Consider the following 18,835-nt stretch of genomic DNA (forward strand, 5'->3'; position numbering starts at 1 on the left):
CCTATTGCCTTTCTAATGCATCCAACACCAAAGTAGCAGGACACCCTACATAATTCTGATACATTTCATTATCCCACTAAGAGGAAGAAGTCTCGTCCCATCTGCTAGACAGAAATTAAACTGGTTAGATCTCAGCAGTCAGCATCCCAGGGAGCCTTGTCTGGCCGGTTTGGTTGGGAAATTCCTTTGTATCCATGGCCGTATTGTATCACACCGTAAGGGCCAGATCTTCAGCAGTGCAAATCAGTGTCACTTCATTACAATGAAGATATAACATTCCCCCCTAGGGCTCTGGCCCCACAGATAGAAAAACCTGGGTTGAGCTTGTTATCAGGCAGGAATGACTTCCCCAAGATATCTGGAAAGAAGGGGGAAAAAGGCTGTTTACACCTAGGTTATGAGCACAGAAGCAGCCCTTCTGAATGGGTTTTGTGGTGGTATATGCAGAGCTGGGGGGTGGGGGTAGGGGAGGCCTGTGAGATAGCTGGGCTCTTGCCAATTTAGGCCTTTCAAGATAAGTAGGAGTTTACACTTAATTCAAAAAACTGGATTGGCAGCCATTGCAGAGTGCGGATGTCTGAAGTGATATCACTTTCCCCATGTTGATCTGTGTAGCGGAAGAGTAGTCAATAGGGTGACCAGAGGCCAAATCTGGACTGCCAGATGCTTTTGAACAGACCTAAAAATCTTTATTTACTATAATTTTTTTAAATTATTTTCTCTGGAGCCTGGACCTTAACTATACTTAGCCTAAGAAATTTGGACCTTGACAAAAATAAATTGACTACCCCGATCTAGCTTTTTTCAGGTTGCCCATCACCACAGCATCTGGGCACACTGGAGGTGGGCTACTGTATATTGTTCCCAGGTCTTTTGCAGTACTTCATAATGAGATTCAGTCTGTAATTGGCTTTGCTGTCTCATGAGGAACTACAGAGACTGAGTGGGGAGGGAGGGGACTCTTTCCTTTGACAGGATAGACCCTTTAGTCTCTCTTTAATGAACCTGCATTTGGCTGCTTCTTCCCTGCCTGCCAAGTGAAGAGCAGTATCCAAAAATCCTTGCCACAAGGTAGATCATTGAGCTCGTCCTTCAATCTCATCAAACCAGAATGGCTCTTCTGCTCACTCCAGGGAGGCACACAAAGTACATAGATTGTATGCTCTGTAATTAGCCTTAACAAAGGATTACAAAACAAATCACTTCGAGACAGAGACAGATTTACACCTTTTGCACCCCTAGAGACACAGCATCTTCAGCACCCCCACCTGCCTACAGCAGACCTTCAAAATATGAAAAGAAATATAAACACAGCCTCCTGGGGAAGGCACAAGACCCTCTGCCATGCAGAGCTCCCAGCCTGAGTGCCCTATGTGAGGCACAAAGGGGAATGGCGGGGGGCGCGAACTGTACCTCTCCCCTTGGTGTGCGGCCCCTGGGTGTCTTCCATCCCTCCTGCAGCCCAGCGCAGCAGCCATGCTCCGGCTCTGCCTATGCAAGTGAATGGGGCGCCAGCCACACCCCTTCCTCTCCCCTCCCTGTCATAGGGGTGGCAGAGATAGGGAAGTTGGCTAGGATGCTCCCAGCATCTTCAGCAGCTGCTATGCCTGGCCATGGCTCAGTGTGCCCAGGTGAGCTGACTTGGATGCTCACCCTGCTCTAGCCCCACACGCTGGGTGGCCACCAACCATTGCCAGGAGCCTGGCTGCCCGCAGTGGAGTTGTATGTATTAAAATTTAGGTGCCCCCAAGCACATGCTACTGTGCCTAACCGGAAATCCAGCCCACCCTGCTTCAAGCAGGAAATCAGAGGGAAGAGCTAAATGTTCCAGAAGAAAGAGGCCTGTTTCTATGAAGTAACGGCTCCCATATTACCTGCTAGGTAATATCATTAACTCCAAATCCACACTTTTCTTTTATTATTCTGGTTGTGCCCAGGAGCCCCAGTCATGGTCAAGGACCTCACTGTGCTAAGTACTGTACAAATACAGAACAAAAAGATGGTCCCTATAAAGTCACTAGGATTAAGGCTAGATTCCTCTGGGGATGGTGAAACAAAAATCGTGCTTCTTTGTTCCATAAAAATCCCAGCTCTGTTTGACATCCTCTCCCAGAACTTGGGGAAGTCTGTATATTGACCTGTGCCTTACAGGGATATTAAAATTATCTCCACAACATACTGAAGCTGGGGACCTCAAAAAGGCCTCAATAGCATTTTGAAGTGGTTATTCTTATCTCTAATTTTATTTATCTCCTTGTAGCTCATCTTGTTTTCTCCATCCCCATAAAGATGGATCAAGCAAACCTCAGTCCAGGGATTAAATCTTCAAGCCAGGAGGAATGTAACTAGGTGAAAAGCACATCTCTCCTCTTCATTGGAAGAAAACAATGGACTTTTACCAAAAGGAATTTAGATTTTTCAGGCAACATATCCATCATCAGACGGCACAGTGCAACTGGATGGCATTGGAGAACTTCACTGTATTTGCAGAGCCCTAAGCATCTCTGATTTTGAGAGGTGCTGAGCACCCATAGTTCCACTTGATTTCAGTTCAATTTGTGTGCTCAGCATTTCTGAAAGTCAAGGACCGGCAGCTACAGAAAAGGCCATGGTGGTATTTTCATGACTAGGGAAATCATAGATGAATGCATTTTTGTTTGCATAGATACATTGTTTGATAATTAAACAGCAAAACCTATTTAAAGGAAAATAAACTCCCAGCCTTAAAACCAAAGATGAAAACCTGAAAAATTTAGCTGGTGTAAACCAGTGTCATGCCAATGCAGTCAGTGCTGATTTACACCAAGGTTCTGGCCCATAGTAATTTATGGACTGATTACATGTAATTCTTTCAAAGTCACATTAGCTATTGAAGATGGCATGTAACATTTTGTATTTACAGCAATTACTATAGAATGAATTTAATTCCAAATGCATTTTGTCCAGCCATTGGCACAAGGAAAACAGTATCAATTAATTCTTTTCAAGCACCTCCCCACCCAGCTGATTAAGGAGACTTTGGTAGATAGTGATGCTGTCAGTATTGAAAGACCCACAGCTAGGCACTCAACTCCCAGTATATGAATAAATAGCTCCCAGTCAGAGTTAGGAATCTAGACACTTTTGAAACTCCTTCAAGGACCTATCTTTAGGTGTCTAAATATCTGACCCTCAGTGCCTTGATTTCCCTTCCTGTACTCACTAGTGGTAGATGGCTTAAATCAGTGTTTGATTTCCGTAATGCACTGAAGAAGGGCAAAGTATTAGCCTATGAGGAACTAGAATTATAGTCCGTCTCCTCTCAGTTCACCTGAATTGACAGAAGATTGGAGTGTGGTCACGTCCCTGGATGGCAACTTCATCCATACTCCATGTCAAAGGTCAATACAGATACTAATTAATGTGAGAGCTCTCCTGCCCAGCTGCACCCCTTTCCCTGGCAAATGACCATTTCAGCAGGTTTTCACATCCTCCATATTCGTGAATTCTGTTTCAGTATTTCAGAGTAATGTTCAGAGTGAATGACATCTGCCTCTTGCATTCTGGAGGAGTCACCTCCTAACCTGGAGCTGAATCCATTACTGAGATGCTAACATGGCACTCTGCATCCTCCATGTTCTGAGATGCAACCTCTTCTTTGGGTAGTGTTGTGTATTAGAAGGGGATTCTTTATGGTCCCCATTATCTCCCCTTTACTTCTACTTATATAGGCAATTCCCAAGCACCATAGGCGGCAGGTTTGTATAATTTTTGGTGGGGCCCAAAATGGTGGTGTCCCCCCGCTCCCGCCAGGGGCGGCTCTAGAAATTCCGCCGCCCCAAGCAGGGCAGCGCGCCGCGCCGCTTGCGCCGCCCTTCCCCAGTCCCGTGGCCGGGGCAGAAGTGCCTGCGGACGGTCCCGTGGTCCCGCGGCTCCGGTGGAGCATCCGCAGGCATGCCTGCGGGAGCTCCGTCCGAGCCGCAGGACCAGCGCACCCGTCGCAGTCGTCCCTGCGGCAGGTCCGCTCCTCCCGGGGCTCCTGTGGACCTCCCGCAGGCATGACTGCGGAAGGTCCGCCGGAGCCAAATGCCGCCCTGCCAGGACAATGCCGCCCCATGCGCCTGCTTGGCACGCTGGGGTCTGGAGCCGGCCCTGGCTCCCGCCCTGTAAGCCGATATAAAATGAAGCTACAATGCATCAGTGCCACAAGATTACAAAGGTCAATTAAAAGTGGAAAGTCAGAAGCAGCACTTGCCTACTTCAATATACAGTATTATATTTTGTTGCACCTGTTGTGATGAAGTGGGAATGTCCTTAATATTTTCTCTGAATACTGTATGGGTGCCTCAGTTTCCCCTGCAAGATGCCAACTGAAGGTGTTGGGGACAAAGATCAGGTGGCCTCCTTGTCCGGAAGAGACACAGAGGCCAGAGGAGGGAGTGTCAGTTTTGGAGCTGGCTGGGGAAATGGGGAGAGACCCAGAACTTGGTTCTGGGCTCCCCACCCCCCAAGATGAACCTGACAGAGGGGTTCTGTTTTCTGTACCTACAAGCTCTGTTTAAACTGTGTTCCCGTCATCTAATAAACCTTCTGTTTTACTGTCTGGCTGAGAGTCACATTTGACTGCGGAGTTGGGGTGCAGGGACCTCTGGTTTGCCCCAGGACCTGCCTGGGCAGACTCGCTGCGGAAAGTGCACAGTGTGGAAGGGCATGCTGAATGCTCCGAGGTCAGACCCAGGAAGGTGTAAGCTTCTTGCCCTGGAGACAGTATGCTCAGAGAGGAGGCTCCCCTAGAGTCCTGACTGGCTTTGTATGGAGTTGTTCCAAAGCATCCCAGCATCCCCTTCCACACCATGCGCTTCCCAGAAGTCTGCACAGGCACTGACACTCCCTCCTCTGGCCTTTGTCTCTTTTCCAAGCATTAGGAGGCCACCTGATCTTTTTGTTCTCCAACACCTTCAGTTGGCACCTTGCAGGAGAGTGGCCCAGGCCATCAGTTGCCTGGAGACAGGGTGTCAGCCATTCTCTGTGCAGACAGCATCAACACTGGCCCTCTAGGGCTTTACAACAATCACACCCCCTTATCCCACCATCTAGAGCCTTAAGAAATGCATTGGGGAAACCTGAGGCACACAGACAGTATTCAGAGAAAACACCTGTATACGACCAGTTTACATACTTTGAAGGGTGTAAAATAATCAAATATTGTGCTAAATACAATGATACTCCAAACTGACCACCAAATTTAAGTTGCATGTTTTTCCCCTCAGGTGAGGGTTTCTGGGGGTGGGGCTGGGGATGAGGGGTTCACAGTGCAGGAGCGTGCTCGGTGCTGGGGGTGCAGGCTTTTGGGGGTGAGGCAGGGGCTGAGGATGAGGAACTTGGGGTGCAGACAGGCTGCCCCAGGGCTAGGGCCAGAGAGGACTCCCCATCACCACCACTGGCAGCAGCAAGCTCCAGGGGAGGGACCCCTCCTCTCCCCCCTGCCCCCCACAGCACACTCACTATGCACCACAGTCACTGCATATGTTCCTTCCTAGGGCCCCTCAGGTCCAGAAAGCTCACTCACCTCCCCTGTGATGGGTACTAGGGGGTGGGGGTTGCCATCACAGGTGGCCTTCCATGTTGCTGCCCCTCACCATAACTTCACTGTGGATGGGGCTGCCCCTTGCCCAGCATGGGGCAGAAGTGGGGTCTGCATGGTGATGGCTATGGGGCAGGGGAGCAGGGTGTCATAAAATTCACCCAAGCCCCAGCTGCTCAGGTAGGTCTATGAATCCCCCTCCCCCATCTGCCCTGTGGTGGGTGGGTGCTGGAGGGGAGGGGCACTGCTTCACATATGGCTTCCTGCCTCCCTGACCCCTGCTGCAGCCTGCAGCCCCTCACCGTAGCTTCAGTGGGGGGGACGGGGGACGGTGGGAGGGGATGGCATGGGGCTGCCCCTTCCCCAGCGTTGGGCAGGAGTGGGGGCTGGGGGGGAATCATAGGGTCAAACACTCACGGAAGCCCAGGACCTGCTCAGGTGAGTGAGGTCAGTCTCCGAGTCCTGGCCGGAAGTGCCCTTTGCATCTCCTCCAGGTAGGGGGAGGGGAGGGATGCCAAACATGGCACAGCCCCCTCCCCTCCCCCGGCCGGTGCTCCAGCAAGCAACAGCAGCCGGCAGCAGCAGAGGCAACAGGCAAGGCAAGGGAGAGAGACATGCCTGCGTTTAAGCCTCCAGCCTCCGGGGTGGGGCAGAGGAGAGGGCTGCCACCAGCACGGCGGGCCCCCCTGCCCCTCCACTCAGAGATGGTACAGTCAACAACAGTCAGCAGCAGCTTGCACTCACTGCTGACTGCTGTTGCTGTTATGCTAGGCAGCTGAGCGGCAAGGAAGAGACTGAGACACGCAGACGCAGCTGCCTGCGTTCAGGCAGTTAAGCTCTCTGGGGCCGGGCGGGGGAGGGGAGGGGAGGGGAGGGGGGGAAGCTCTCCAGCCCTGGCGGCAGCGGCGGCGGGGGGGCGCTCCAAGCAGGGGAGAAAAAACATTGGTGGGGCAGAGCCCCTGCTTGGGATTTATTCCTGGGGCTAAAGCCCCAGAGCCCCATATAAGTCGGCGCCTATGCCAAGCACACCTCTTGGAGACCCTGCACCATAGCAATCATACCTCAGAGCTGGGCTGCCCATTGCCTGAGGGTCACTTATCACAGGGGTTGGCAACCTTTCAGAACTGGTGTGCCGAGTCCTCATTTATTCACTCTGATTTAAGGTTTCACATGCCAGTAATACATTAATGTTTTTAGATGGTCTCTTTCTAGAAATCTATAATATATAACTAAACTATAGTTGTATATAAAGTCAATAAGGTTTTTAAAATGTTTAAGAAGCTTCATTTAAAATTAAATTAAAATGCAGAGCCCCCTGGACCAGTGGCCAGGACCCAGGCAGTGTGAGTGCCACTGAAAATCAGCTTGCGTTCCAGCTTTGGCACCCGTGCCATAGGTTGCCTACCTCTGACTTATCAGAAGTGCAGAGCACCTGACACCCTTAGGGCTGTTTGTTGCCTTAGGGGTATTTGCCCACAATGTGACTTCATCTGCTATCGCACCCTTTGTGTGAAAAAATTCATAGAGTTCTCAGTTTCATTCCAAAGCAGGACACAAGGGTCAAAACCTTGCGAATTCTGACAACTCATTTTCCCTATTTGTAACAGCTACAGAAGAACGAAAAAGAACTAAGTGGATCAATGAGGGGGAAAAAAAACAGATTGAGCTGGAGTCCTCCTCATATTTAAAAGGCTTCTTCCATATAGTAATTTCTATAATGCTCTGAATTCATTACCATTCCTCATGTCAAAGCCTCATAATAAATACTAGTATGATCAAAGCTCTCATTTTCTACATCCCTTAAGTAATTTTCATTGCCATGTTCTTGCATTTTTAACCTTTTATCCATGCAGCAAATTAACTTGATTGCTAAAATGCTCAGGTATAATTTACCTTGTGTACACCTGTGCTTAGAGGCTTATTAACCACTTTGTACCTCCATGTGTACCTCCTAGGAATTCCATGATTCTTCCGAGCTCATCTTCTACTATTATGTTTATCTCTTGGTAATGACTTAGATCATTTAAGAATTTAACCTTTTCAAGTAAAAATCTCAATTGGCTTGTTCTTCAGATGAAAGATGTACAAGGTAACTTTAGATAATGTTTTCACCCCTCAGCCATAAGGCCAAGAAGCTACTACTAGCATTAGAATGGGTTACCTAAGGAGGTGGTGCAAACTCCTTCCTTAGAGGTTTAAGGTCAGGCTTGACAAAGCCCTGGCTGGGATGATTTAGTTGGGGTTGGTCCTGCTTTGAGCAGGAGGTTGGACGAGATGATCTCCTGAGGTCCCTTCCAACCCTGATATTCTATGAATGAATTCTGGGGGCCGCAGACTTGGGTTATATTTGAACTGGTGATCAAAGCAGCAAAAGGAAGCCTGCTGCCTCCACCCCCACCCTCCCAAATCTCCCAATACAGCCAGCCAGCCTTATGGAGTAACCTGAGAATTTTATAATGCTCTGGAGTTCTAACACCACAATTGTGAGGTAGGAAAGGATAAATACTGTACATTAAAGATTGAAGCACTGAGATTTTCTTCCTGCTATATTTTATTAATAAGAATGCTTATTTAGCTAGAAATACAGCACTCTTACACCTATGCTAGTCTTCAAATGAACTTTAGGATGAATTACAAAGTTCTTTCAGGTAAAGATCTCTCCTTGGGTTCTTCTGGAAACCAGGGATTGCAGTGCAGGAAAATGTTAACTGTCTAGTAAGTACAATCCAATAGTTATAGATGAATGCAGCATTTATTCTGAGTTGCCCATGTGCACAGGCGTGCAGAATGTTGCCTAACAAGGGCTGCACTTAAACTATTGACACACTGCAGATAAAATGCAGATCAGCTTTGTTGTTTTGATAGTGATCCCATCAGGCTGGAGAGCTAGAATTCTATCACCAGATTGGAAACAAACACTTATATTCATGTTGCTCCTTACCCCAACTGATCAGCATTAATGTAGACAGACTGGCCTTAGGAAGCACACATACCCACCCACTTTCATTGTGGCTGATTTTAAGAGCTAACATTATTTGGACATTCTAAAGCTGCCTTTTTGCATTAAAGCCATCTTTTAGCCCTCTAGGAGGGATTTAATCCTTTGCAAAGAGGGTATCCTTTCTTGTTAGTCAATATACCTGCAATAGTTAGAGTAATTTTTGCCTGTAGATCTTAAAGTGCTTAGCAAAGTTAGTGTTATCCCGATTGCTTAGATGGGGACAGAGGCAAGAGAATTAAAGTGACACATTGGGGTATCTCCCAAGATCAGAGCCTGATCCTGCCGCTATTCAACTCAGTGGCAAAAATTCCACATCCTGCAACAGTGCAGGATCAGGACCACAGCGAGTCAATGTCAGAGCTGGGAAAAGAACCAATGTCTACTACACCACGCTGCCGCCCCCCAGCTGAATTAACAAGAAGCCCATAGTGAAGAGTAGTATAGATTGCTGTAGCTTCTCTAGTGCTGTCTTGTTTGAGGGCAAAAATGCATCTTCCCTGCTGTCCTAGCACAGCTAAACTGAATACATTGGCACTGGAAAGGATGTCACCAATACTCCACTGCAGCTGGGATGAACGAACCACTTGGAGTGAAGTAAGGGGCCCACTGAAGCCTTTACAAGCCACAGCACCAACCTAGACCTTCTACACTATTTAAGGATTTATTAGCACGGGGTCAGCTTTTACATACCTCTGCCTTTCAAGTATCTGACTGGCCCCAACAAAAGGAGGGACTTGTCCCTGGAAATCTCCCTTTTAAAAGGCCTTTGTATGATTTCCAGACTAATTCTGCAGAACCCAAAGCATCTAAACTGAACTTGCCCTGAAAGGAGCAATTGGCCTCAAACAAACACCGGGGTTTGAAAATCCCTGAATAGAGGGGGCAAGATTCAGGAGCTGGTAGAATGTTTTCCCTCTAAATGTTTTAGAAGGAAAACTGGGATTGACAATTTCTTTGCAAAAAAGTCTGACTTACTTGAAAATGTTGTTTCATCAGAAATCTGACCCCCTTCCCCCAAAAAAACCCAAAAACTAAAAATATACATACACACTGAATTTTGGCAGTTTCCAGCTGAAAACTTCTGTTTTAATTTTCCACTATGAACATTCCCCTCTCTCATTTTGTCCCTGTACTGCTGTAGGAAACTCTGAATCCAAATCCGGGTATAAACATTTTTGTAGCCAACCATATCACTATAATGGGCCAAATCAAAACTCCAGGCCTGAACAATTTATTTTGGTTAAAATGTTTTATTTCCAAGAATGAATTTTTTTAAGGGGAAAAAACACGTTTGTATGTGTCTTTTTTTCCTGCTCAGAGAAAAAGAAAGGAGGGAAGTAGTGAGAGGAATGAGGATAAAAAAAATATCACTTAAAAACCCTCTCTCTCTCTCTTATTTCCATTGCAAATGGGGGTGGGAGGGGAGGAAGAAGGGAAAAGAGAGTGTATTTTCTCCAGTTTCTCTTAAAAAGGAGAGAAAAGGGGACTTCTCCCCACTGAAACCAAATGGTTTGGTTTTTTAAAAAAAAAGAGCTTTTGATTCAAAAATTCATTTTTTTTACATTTTATGTCCAAAAATTGGAATAAAAAAAGTTTCCCTACATTTTTCAAGAAACACTTCCTTTTTCGACCAGCTCTCAAAGACAGAAACAAGAACTGCACTGTCTAAAAACTATTGTTTCAGTCTAAATGTCAGGTAAATGTACATTCAGTTCACATTTATAAAATTTTTTCCCTTAAGCACAAAGGCTAGAGATGTAAAAAAAAAAAAAAAAAAAGGAAAGCTTAGCTTCTGCAGCACACGTTTCCTCCCATCAAGAAAAAATATTCACTAACTTGGTTCAATTGGGCTTAATCCAAATGTCAGAGTTCTAGTTACTAGACTGGGCTCTTGGTCCTTACTTAGGCAAATCTCTCATTGCCCCAGGGGGAATTTTGACTTAGTGAAGACTCGAGGATATGATCCCTGATCCTTTCCCATGCTAGCAAAACTGTAGCACACCACAGTTTTGCTTCTCTTTGTATATATTACTCTAACTCAAGTTCACTTTGGAAATTAAAAAGCTGCAAAGTCAACCTGGATGTCTGCCTCTGCCAATACCTTATGCAATAGCTCAAGCCAGAATGCTTTGTCTTCTGCCACTTGGAAGACTTTCAGAGTTACTTATATGAACTCTCAGCAGACTGGGAAATGAAGATCTGCTGCAGGTAAGAGCTCAGCCTGAGCACAGCAAACTAATCTATAAGGCAGCAAAACACATCAGCGAAATGAGTCTACATTGAAGACATTTTTATCTGGCTGCACACCAGCCTGCCATAATATCAATCAATAAAATCCTGTCTCCTAATCCTGTCATCGATATTATAAAACACCACTAGCAAAGAGCTGTAACAGAATTGTATCATTCTGCAGCTGCAATATAATCATTTACCCACTAATTGCACCAATCATCCACAGCCTTTTGTATATGAATATTTTTGATGTCCCAGACATCAGCTGCTTTTGATGCTATTTTTATATTAGAGGCCCCAACTGAGATCAAAGCCCCATTGTGCTGGGTGCTGTACAATAATAGAAGACCAGATTCTCATTTACACAAAGGCTGTCACTGCAGCTTGTGTAGACATACCCAAGCTAGCTTCCATGCAGCTAAGGCGTGTGCTGAGAGCATGGACTAGCACCCTGGGTAATTACACAAGGTTCCATGCTGATGCCCATACTGCCGAAGCTTCACTGCTCCAGCACCTGAGCTAGTGAGATTAACGCTAGTGTGGGTATGTTTACAAAAGCTTCAATCACACCCTAAGGCCTCTTTACACTGCCAGAGTGGTGTAAAGGGACCGTAGTGTAAATGAGAATCAGGCCTTCTTCTCATTATTTCCTACTGGCTATCTTAGGCTGCTCTCTGCTCAGCAAGATTTTGTGAATCCCAATAAGAAGTGACGAACTCTCCCCATGCATTGTAGAGAGCCTGGGCACCTAACTCAGGGCTGTTGATTCCACCAGAGCCCTAAATATTAGTCTTTGCAACTCTGAATCCCAGTCACCTTTGTGGATCTTGGAGATCCAAGAATGTAGGATTATAAATGCTCAGTAATACCACCAAGCACTGGAGCTTAAATACAGTCTGGAAATCAAAGTCCAATGCCGAAACCAAACTCAAGATTTATCAGAGCTGTGTACTTTCAACATCACTTTACAGTGTGGAATGAGAAAGGACATGTCCAAACTGTCTTTATTCTATACAACCTGCCTCAGAAAAGTCCTCTGCATCTTTTGGCTCAGAACAACCTCAAACCAAAAATCTATTGACAGTGCAGCCAAGAGGATATGAGCACCATCATTGCCACGTGGTGTTGGAGATGGATTGGCCATGTGCTTTGGATGGAAACAGATTCCATCACCAGAATGGCAATAAGACAGACACTTGAAGGCAAGCAAAAGTGAGGCTGCCTAAAACCAACATGGCAAAGAGCTGTGGAAGCTGAGCTGAAAAACCTGGGGAACCATTGAAAGACTTGCCAGAAAGAGAGGAGTGGAGAAGCTTAGTTGCTGCCCTAAACACCAGAGACATAATGGGAACATAATGATTAATACTAGGGGACCATATCGTTGGCAAATACAGACTCATCGCAGGGGCAAAACTCACATTGAAGTCAATTGCAACTTTGAGTTAAGGACTCAGCCCTGACTAATAGTAAGGCACTGAGACAAATTCATGTTTGATTAAACCCCACTGACTTTGATGAGATTACACAAGGAATTAAACATGAGCTTGATCCTACTCCTACGGAAGCCAATGGGAGTTTAGCCACTAACTTCAATGGCAGCAGGATTAGGGTCTGTATACAAGACATAGCAATAATGAAAAGAGAATGATAAACAGCATGGTGCTTTTCTTTACATTGTTAAATGATTTTCTAGTTCTCTAAGCACTCTATGGGATACAATGGACAAGCCATGCAAGATGAAATTTGTCAGTGGTCATGTATCATAAAGCACTGCTGGAAATTGACACAATGAAGTCCTAGATCAAATAGGATGGTGTGAAGATTATTAAAATCTTCTTTTTGTCTCTCTCACTCTAGGCTTATATCTGCCATTTGACTGAGCCTTTCAGCAGTTCTGCAAACTAGCCAAGTCCAAACATATGCTCCATGAACCATCCCAACTTTTTGGAGAGACTGCCTGTCTGAAGGAGGGTGGGCAGCAGGAGTTCCACCTTGAAAGCTCCTTGCAGAAAAAGCATCTACTAGGTTGAGCTGGTGCCTACTGCAGTATATAGAGTTCTGTACACCACTGTCAGTGGGCTGCAGGCCAGGAATTAGTAGCAAGAAAGTGATGCCAGGAGCAGCTATGCTAGTTTCAGTGCCATGCTAGCTGGTCAAACACGTTTAGAATTCTGTATTTATTCTCTTGGCTGCCTAAATGCCTTTGTCCTCCCACAAAAGAGCAGAACTCATTCCCTGTGTCACCCCTAAGGACGGATCTTGGGCCAAAGTCTCCTCTGAGGGCTTGTTTGTGACTCGATGACTATGCTGAGGAGAAGTAAGAATGACCCCTACTTTATCTACCTGGACCTGGGGTCTCAGCATGGAGGACTGGACAGGGTATTTGTATCCTGCTACTGGCTGTTGCTGGGAGCTGATATCAGAGGAAGGGGGCTCCTCTCAAAGATACCTAGCCCAGGACTCCAACATCACTTTGTGAGAGGAGGATCCTCTCATGGACCCTCATCCCACTGCTCTCAGTCCCCACCCTGCTTTGTTCTCCAAGTGTTCGAGTCCATAGGGAAAAGTTTGGCCGCTCACTGGTGCTCCACGGACTGCAGGTTAAGAACTGATAATGCCAGCAGAGCCCTTCTGCCAGGGCCGGCTCCAGCTTTTTTGCCACACCAAGCGGTGAAGCAAGGAGGGGAAAAAAAATAAAGCCGATTGGCAGCACTTCAGCGGGAGTTCAATCGTGCCGCTCCCTCTCTTCTTTGGTGGCAGCTCTAAAGGAAGAGAGGAACTAAGGGACCTGCCGCCGAAGACCCGGATGTGCCGCCCCTTTCCATTGGCCACCCCAAGCACCAGCTTCCTTTGCTGGTGCCGGAAGCCAGCCCTGCCTTCTACCCATTGGGAGGGAATGAGGATGTGTCCCATTGGATGATCAGATGACATTCTGAAGCACGAGATTTGATTATCCTTATTTTAACTTAATTACATTTTATTAATGCTCATAAAATTACCTAGATCCCTTTTTCCTAATTCCAGCCTCTGTACTTAACTCTAATCTCCCAAGGCAATGTATTTCCCATGCTGGCGATATACCTTAACTCTCCTTTTAAGTATGTAGATACCTGATTGTCTGCACTCTTAACTACATGGTGTTTTCCATCCTTAAAGTGCTTTACTGTAAATACTGTAAGTGATTGCGCTTCAAGGTACCCCAAGGGCTTGTTAGGTTCTTCTTTCATATGGCTAATGCAGAGAGCAGCAGCTACAATTTGATCTGAAGTTGATGTAGCCATTTGGCTACATCAGAACTAACAGAATTTATTGCAGTAATAAATATGAAGGAGGCATAAGTTGGGCAGTAGGTAATGATATGTTTGATGGTCTGTCTGGGGAACCACATGCACACCGGGGAGTCCTTGATGTTCCATTTGTGCATTAGATATCCGCATCTACCATGGTTGGTTTGAATTCAGTTCAGAGTTGACCAAGATGACCGTGGAAGGTTAAACCCAGGAACCTTCTGCCTGGAATCTGGCACAAGATGCTTATTTTTAAAGTCTTGTTTAGCCCAATCTGCTTTCCAAACCTCCTTGTTTAGCCTGATTGCATGAGGCTAAAACAACTGTCCCCAGAAAGGCTTGTGGGATTTAAGATGTTGCAGGGAGGGTGTTGTCTTCCTAGTCACCAAGACCTTGACATCTGTTTTACTGGATTTGCTTGTTAGGCAAGTATTAATATCCCCATTTTACAGACCCAAGCACAGCTAAATCAACTTAAGAAATCTGCTTCTAAGTTCAAGGCAATTTTTTTTCCCCCAGACTGAAAATACTCTTCAATACTGACAACAAAATGACTCTAGAGGGAGTTGCTTAGCCACCTTGACTAATGCCAAAACTGGAATAGCCAAAAAGACAACAGAAGCTCAGACATTGTAATATGATAGTGTGGCTACAAGCCATCTGAAATGCATCTTCCTGTTCACATTAGCATCCAAGAACAGTAGTTACAATACCCATATAAGGGGCTTGATTCTCTTCTCACTCACTATTTACACCAGTGCCACTATACCGATGTTTAATAGAAGTTCAACAGTATAAATAAGGAACAAACAAGTCGAGAAACAGGCCTTTAATGAATGATTCTTAGATTACACTAATTTGGTACAAAAACTGTGTTAAGAGATGCCAAATGACTGTTAGTTAACTGAAGTCCACAAGAGCAGAGATTCAGCACTAAGGCCATGGTTAAAGTTAGGATATTAGCCAGGATTCCTGGGTTCTAGTCTAAACTTGGGGAAGAAAAGTGGTTTAGTCGGTACAGCAGGGGTTTGACAATCTGAGAGAGAGTTCTACCCATTTGACACATTATATAAACCTCTGTAACCATCTGTAAAAGGGGTACAATAATTCTCACCTACCTCACAGGAGTCATAGTCAGGTATTTGTAAAGAGAACTCAGATCCTTAGCAAAGAGATAGTCAGATTTCAATATAACTGTTTGCTACTGCAGCATATATGGTATGTGAGATCCCCTATCTGTAGGCATTATAATAGCTGGCCCAAATGGAGTGAATGATGGATGTCATTTTGCCTTTAACATGGAGTATTCATATTTTAGATCAGACTTTTAGTATTCAGTTAGGTAGTCAGATACCATTGTGCTGAGCAAAATATACATGGGGCCTGATTCTGTTCATACTTATACTGGTGTAATTCAGTACAGTTGCTCCTGATTTGCCAGGTAGGTGAGAAAAATCAGATCCTCAGATTAACAAAGGATTAGATACATGAATTTCTCTTACTGAATCTGACCTGTTCTCTGATCTATATTCACAACTTACAAATAGGCATAATAGGTAAAACTCTATAGGAAACACTCCAGTAGAAAACTGTTTCAGCACTATGCTGACCTCACTGTTCCATCTTCTCCTACCTTACTTTGGGTGTTTGTGATGGTTTAGAAATTCCCCTACTATTTGGGGGGGGGGGGTTAGCAGCTCAGATATTTCAGGGCGCCTTTGAGTGATAGAAAAGCACCTCTTTATCTAGTGACGAACTGTATTATAGCAATCCTTCAATAGGAACAGCAGAGATAGCAGAAGCCAGTATGCTTAATGCAATGAGATTCCATGCTGAATTGTGTGTGTAAATCTCAAGAAAAAAGTAAAGAATTCTTCATGGGGGAAGGAAAAAAGTCCTCAGCTGGGGTAAAGTGATGTTTCTCTAGAAACTTCAATGAATGGATGCCACCAACTGAGAATCTGGTCCTTGGAGGCAACAGAGCTACATTGAATGTACAAAGTGCCCAGCACAACCCCTTATCTGGTTGCAGATCTCTTTCCTCCCCAAGGAAGTAGAACAGCAGCCTGCAGGCTACATCCCAGTTTAAATGATTTCCTGCTAAGCCAGTTCAAGAGGAAGTCACAGCTGCCATGCACTTACAGGGAACAGCTGTTCTGCTTCACCTCCTCACCTTCCAGTGGACTGAATATACTGCCGTTGCTTTGCTGTCAGCCAAGTTTCCGATACCTGAGCAGCCTGGTGGCCTGACTCAAGGAGGGAGTTGAATGTGTTTTCAATACTTCATTAGTGTCCTCAGCTGACCAGAACTAGGGCACAGAATTAAAGGGCTCTCTACCTGCTTCTCAGTTGTACCTACTGGTTCAGTCCATCTGCATTTCTTTCTGTCCAGTTTGTCCATCCCAGATCCTGTCTCTCTCCCACAACACTGTCCCACCAGATTTTATTTCTACTGCCTGTGCATGCATATCACCACACCTATAGCTCCTGCAGCTCATGGCCAAGAGGGAGGAAGCAGCACTGGTTGGCTGTCTCTTCATCACCACCTGCTGCACACAGTGTGGAGCAAGGAATCCCACAGAGGGAGCAATGAGAAAGGGAGAGTGAGGGGGCAATCTTGGCTTCCTGGTCAGCAGCCCACGGTATGGAGAGGAAGAGTTGCAGTGACTGACAGTGAGACATCAGATGATCTCTCCAGATGAGAGACTCAGCAGGTGTGCCTTGGGAAGTGCACCTGCTTACAGAGCTCTGATTTTGGAGCAGTCTCTCTGGTCCTATTCTGAAGTTTGGAAGGCAGTATTCTTTGGACCTTGGAGAGTAGTGAGTCAGCAACATAAGCTGATGGTGCCTTAGCTCAGCTCCAGAGCATAACAAATGGCCTTTGCTTTTCCTTCCAGTACCTAATTACACCACAGGAGAGGCAAGTAAACCTGCTGTTCCTGAATCATCATCCGGATACCCTCAGGCCAGCCTCCTGTCAGCTGCTGCTCTGTGAGAGATGGCTCATGCAGAGTTGCTTTTATTCATTTCCAGCATATGGATAACTGACACCATCTGCCCCTCCTCCCTCCAGTGTGAGGAGTCCTAAAGCATAACTATCTAGGAACCCAGAATAGAGAGAGATCCTACTATGTAGAGAATGCTTTATATCAAAGGAGCCTCCAAAACTTCACAATTTCAATTCAGCCTCCCAACAGCCATATGAGGTAAACTGAGGCACAGGGGGTTAAGCATCCAGGTGGCAAAGAGCCCTTGCATCAATGTGCAGAGTGGGAGAGGATAACAAAAAACCTTCCCCATCTTGGGCCTCACACACAAGGCCTAACCACAAGTTTATCAGCATTTTGCAAGAACAGTGAATTTCCATTCAACCTATTCCTGGTGTCCCCTGTCAAAATAACTCATTATGCACACTTTTGTTGTTGAACTCTTTGAAAAAAAAATCTAGTCTTTAGGTAGGTGCCTAACTAGGAGTGAAGATCTTTTGAAAAATCTGGTGCAATGGAGAGCACTTCAAAAAAAAAAATCAGTCTGTCTCTTTGGGCTTGATGCAACTCCCATCTAAATCAGTGTTACATATTCCATTAACTTCAGTGGGAGTTGGATGCAGCTCATACTGAAGAGGATTTTTACAGACTCCAGCTGTGAACATGTGGTTAGTCTTCATCCCTTGCATTCAAGGTATTTCCTTCTTGCTCATGTTTAACATACATTTCTTGCTAATTACAACATTTAGTCTCCAAAAGCTTCATGCCTTATTCACTCTGAAATTATAGAGAATCAAGTTCATATTCTGTACCTCTCAATCTGTGTAAGAGTAAAGGGGGATTACCCCTCCCCCCATAGTAATATTATGATCTCAACCACTCCTCAAATTCATCTGTAAGGAATCTGAATTCCAGCTGAAAATTATTGCAAATATAAGGAGTATATGAACAAGAAAAATAGACAAGGGCCCGCTTTGGGGTAGAGATCAACCAAATTTTTTATAGTAAGCAATTACAGAAGCATGGAGCAAAGCAAAAAATGCTGTGGAGTTGACACATTTCAGTTGGGTAAAGTGCAATAGGTCTAATTAGATAATCTAGTTTTCTGGCACTGCAGCATGTGGGAGATTTACATTAGCATTTTATGAGGAACATAGGAATGGATATACAAATCTTTCCAGTTTTACAAGGAAATAGCCTTACAACGCATGTGCCTCCAAACTGCCAGTTTATACAGTTTTCATACTGGCAACTTAGGTGCCTTTTGGTTACATTATCCACTTTGATTTGTATGCTTTGAATATGCTTTGTCTCAGGGAACTTTCAAAGGCAAATTTCTCCATGCTTTTGCCCTCCATAAACAGTTTGTTACTTTAGAGCCTATAGGCTCCAACCAAATCAGAGGCCCATTATGCTAGGATCTGGGCATAGATACTCACCCATTATTGGTGGACTCAGATCTCCAACTTCAGGTGTGCAAAGAGGGATCTAGAACTGATTTTTCTTCTGATTGCTGTATATGGCTAATTTCAGATAGCTAGAACTGCTGGGGGCCCATTTGCCATAAAGGAAAAAGGCAAATTAATGCTAAATTCAGTTAACAGTTTTGTGATAGGGACCCTTGTCCACTAGCAACCTGATAGAGATGACCCAAAAAACAGTTTTGGCCACAACCACTTCCATAAGCCATCTCTTTTGCTTAGGGCTAAATCGTCAAGTGGTGTAAACTGGTATTGCTCCTTTGAACTCAGTGGCGCTACACCCA

At 45.3% G+C, this 18,835-nt stretch overlaps 1 long non-coding RNA gene across 1 annotated transcript in view; it reads right to left on the reverse strand.

Moving 5' to 3' along the window:
* Positions 1 to 16,320, reverse strand: part of LOC123365106 — a 91,727-nt gene extending 75,407 nt beyond the window's left edge. Inside the window, exon 1 of the long non-coding RNA XR_006577432.1 lies at positions 16,226 to 16,320. This is a non-coding gene — a long non-coding RNA (uncharacterized LOC123365106). The remainder of the gene's footprint in view (positions 1 to 16,225) is intronic.
* Positions 16,321 to 18,835: the final 2,515 nt, after the last annotated feature.

This window comes from Mauremys mutica, chromosome 2 (assembly GCF_020497125.1).
Source record: "Mauremys mutica isolate MM-2020 ecotype Southern chromosome 2, ASM2049712v1, whole genome shotgun sequence".
Lineage (NCBI taxonomy): Eukaryota > Metazoa > Chordata > Testudines > Geoemydidae > Mauremys > Mauremys mutica.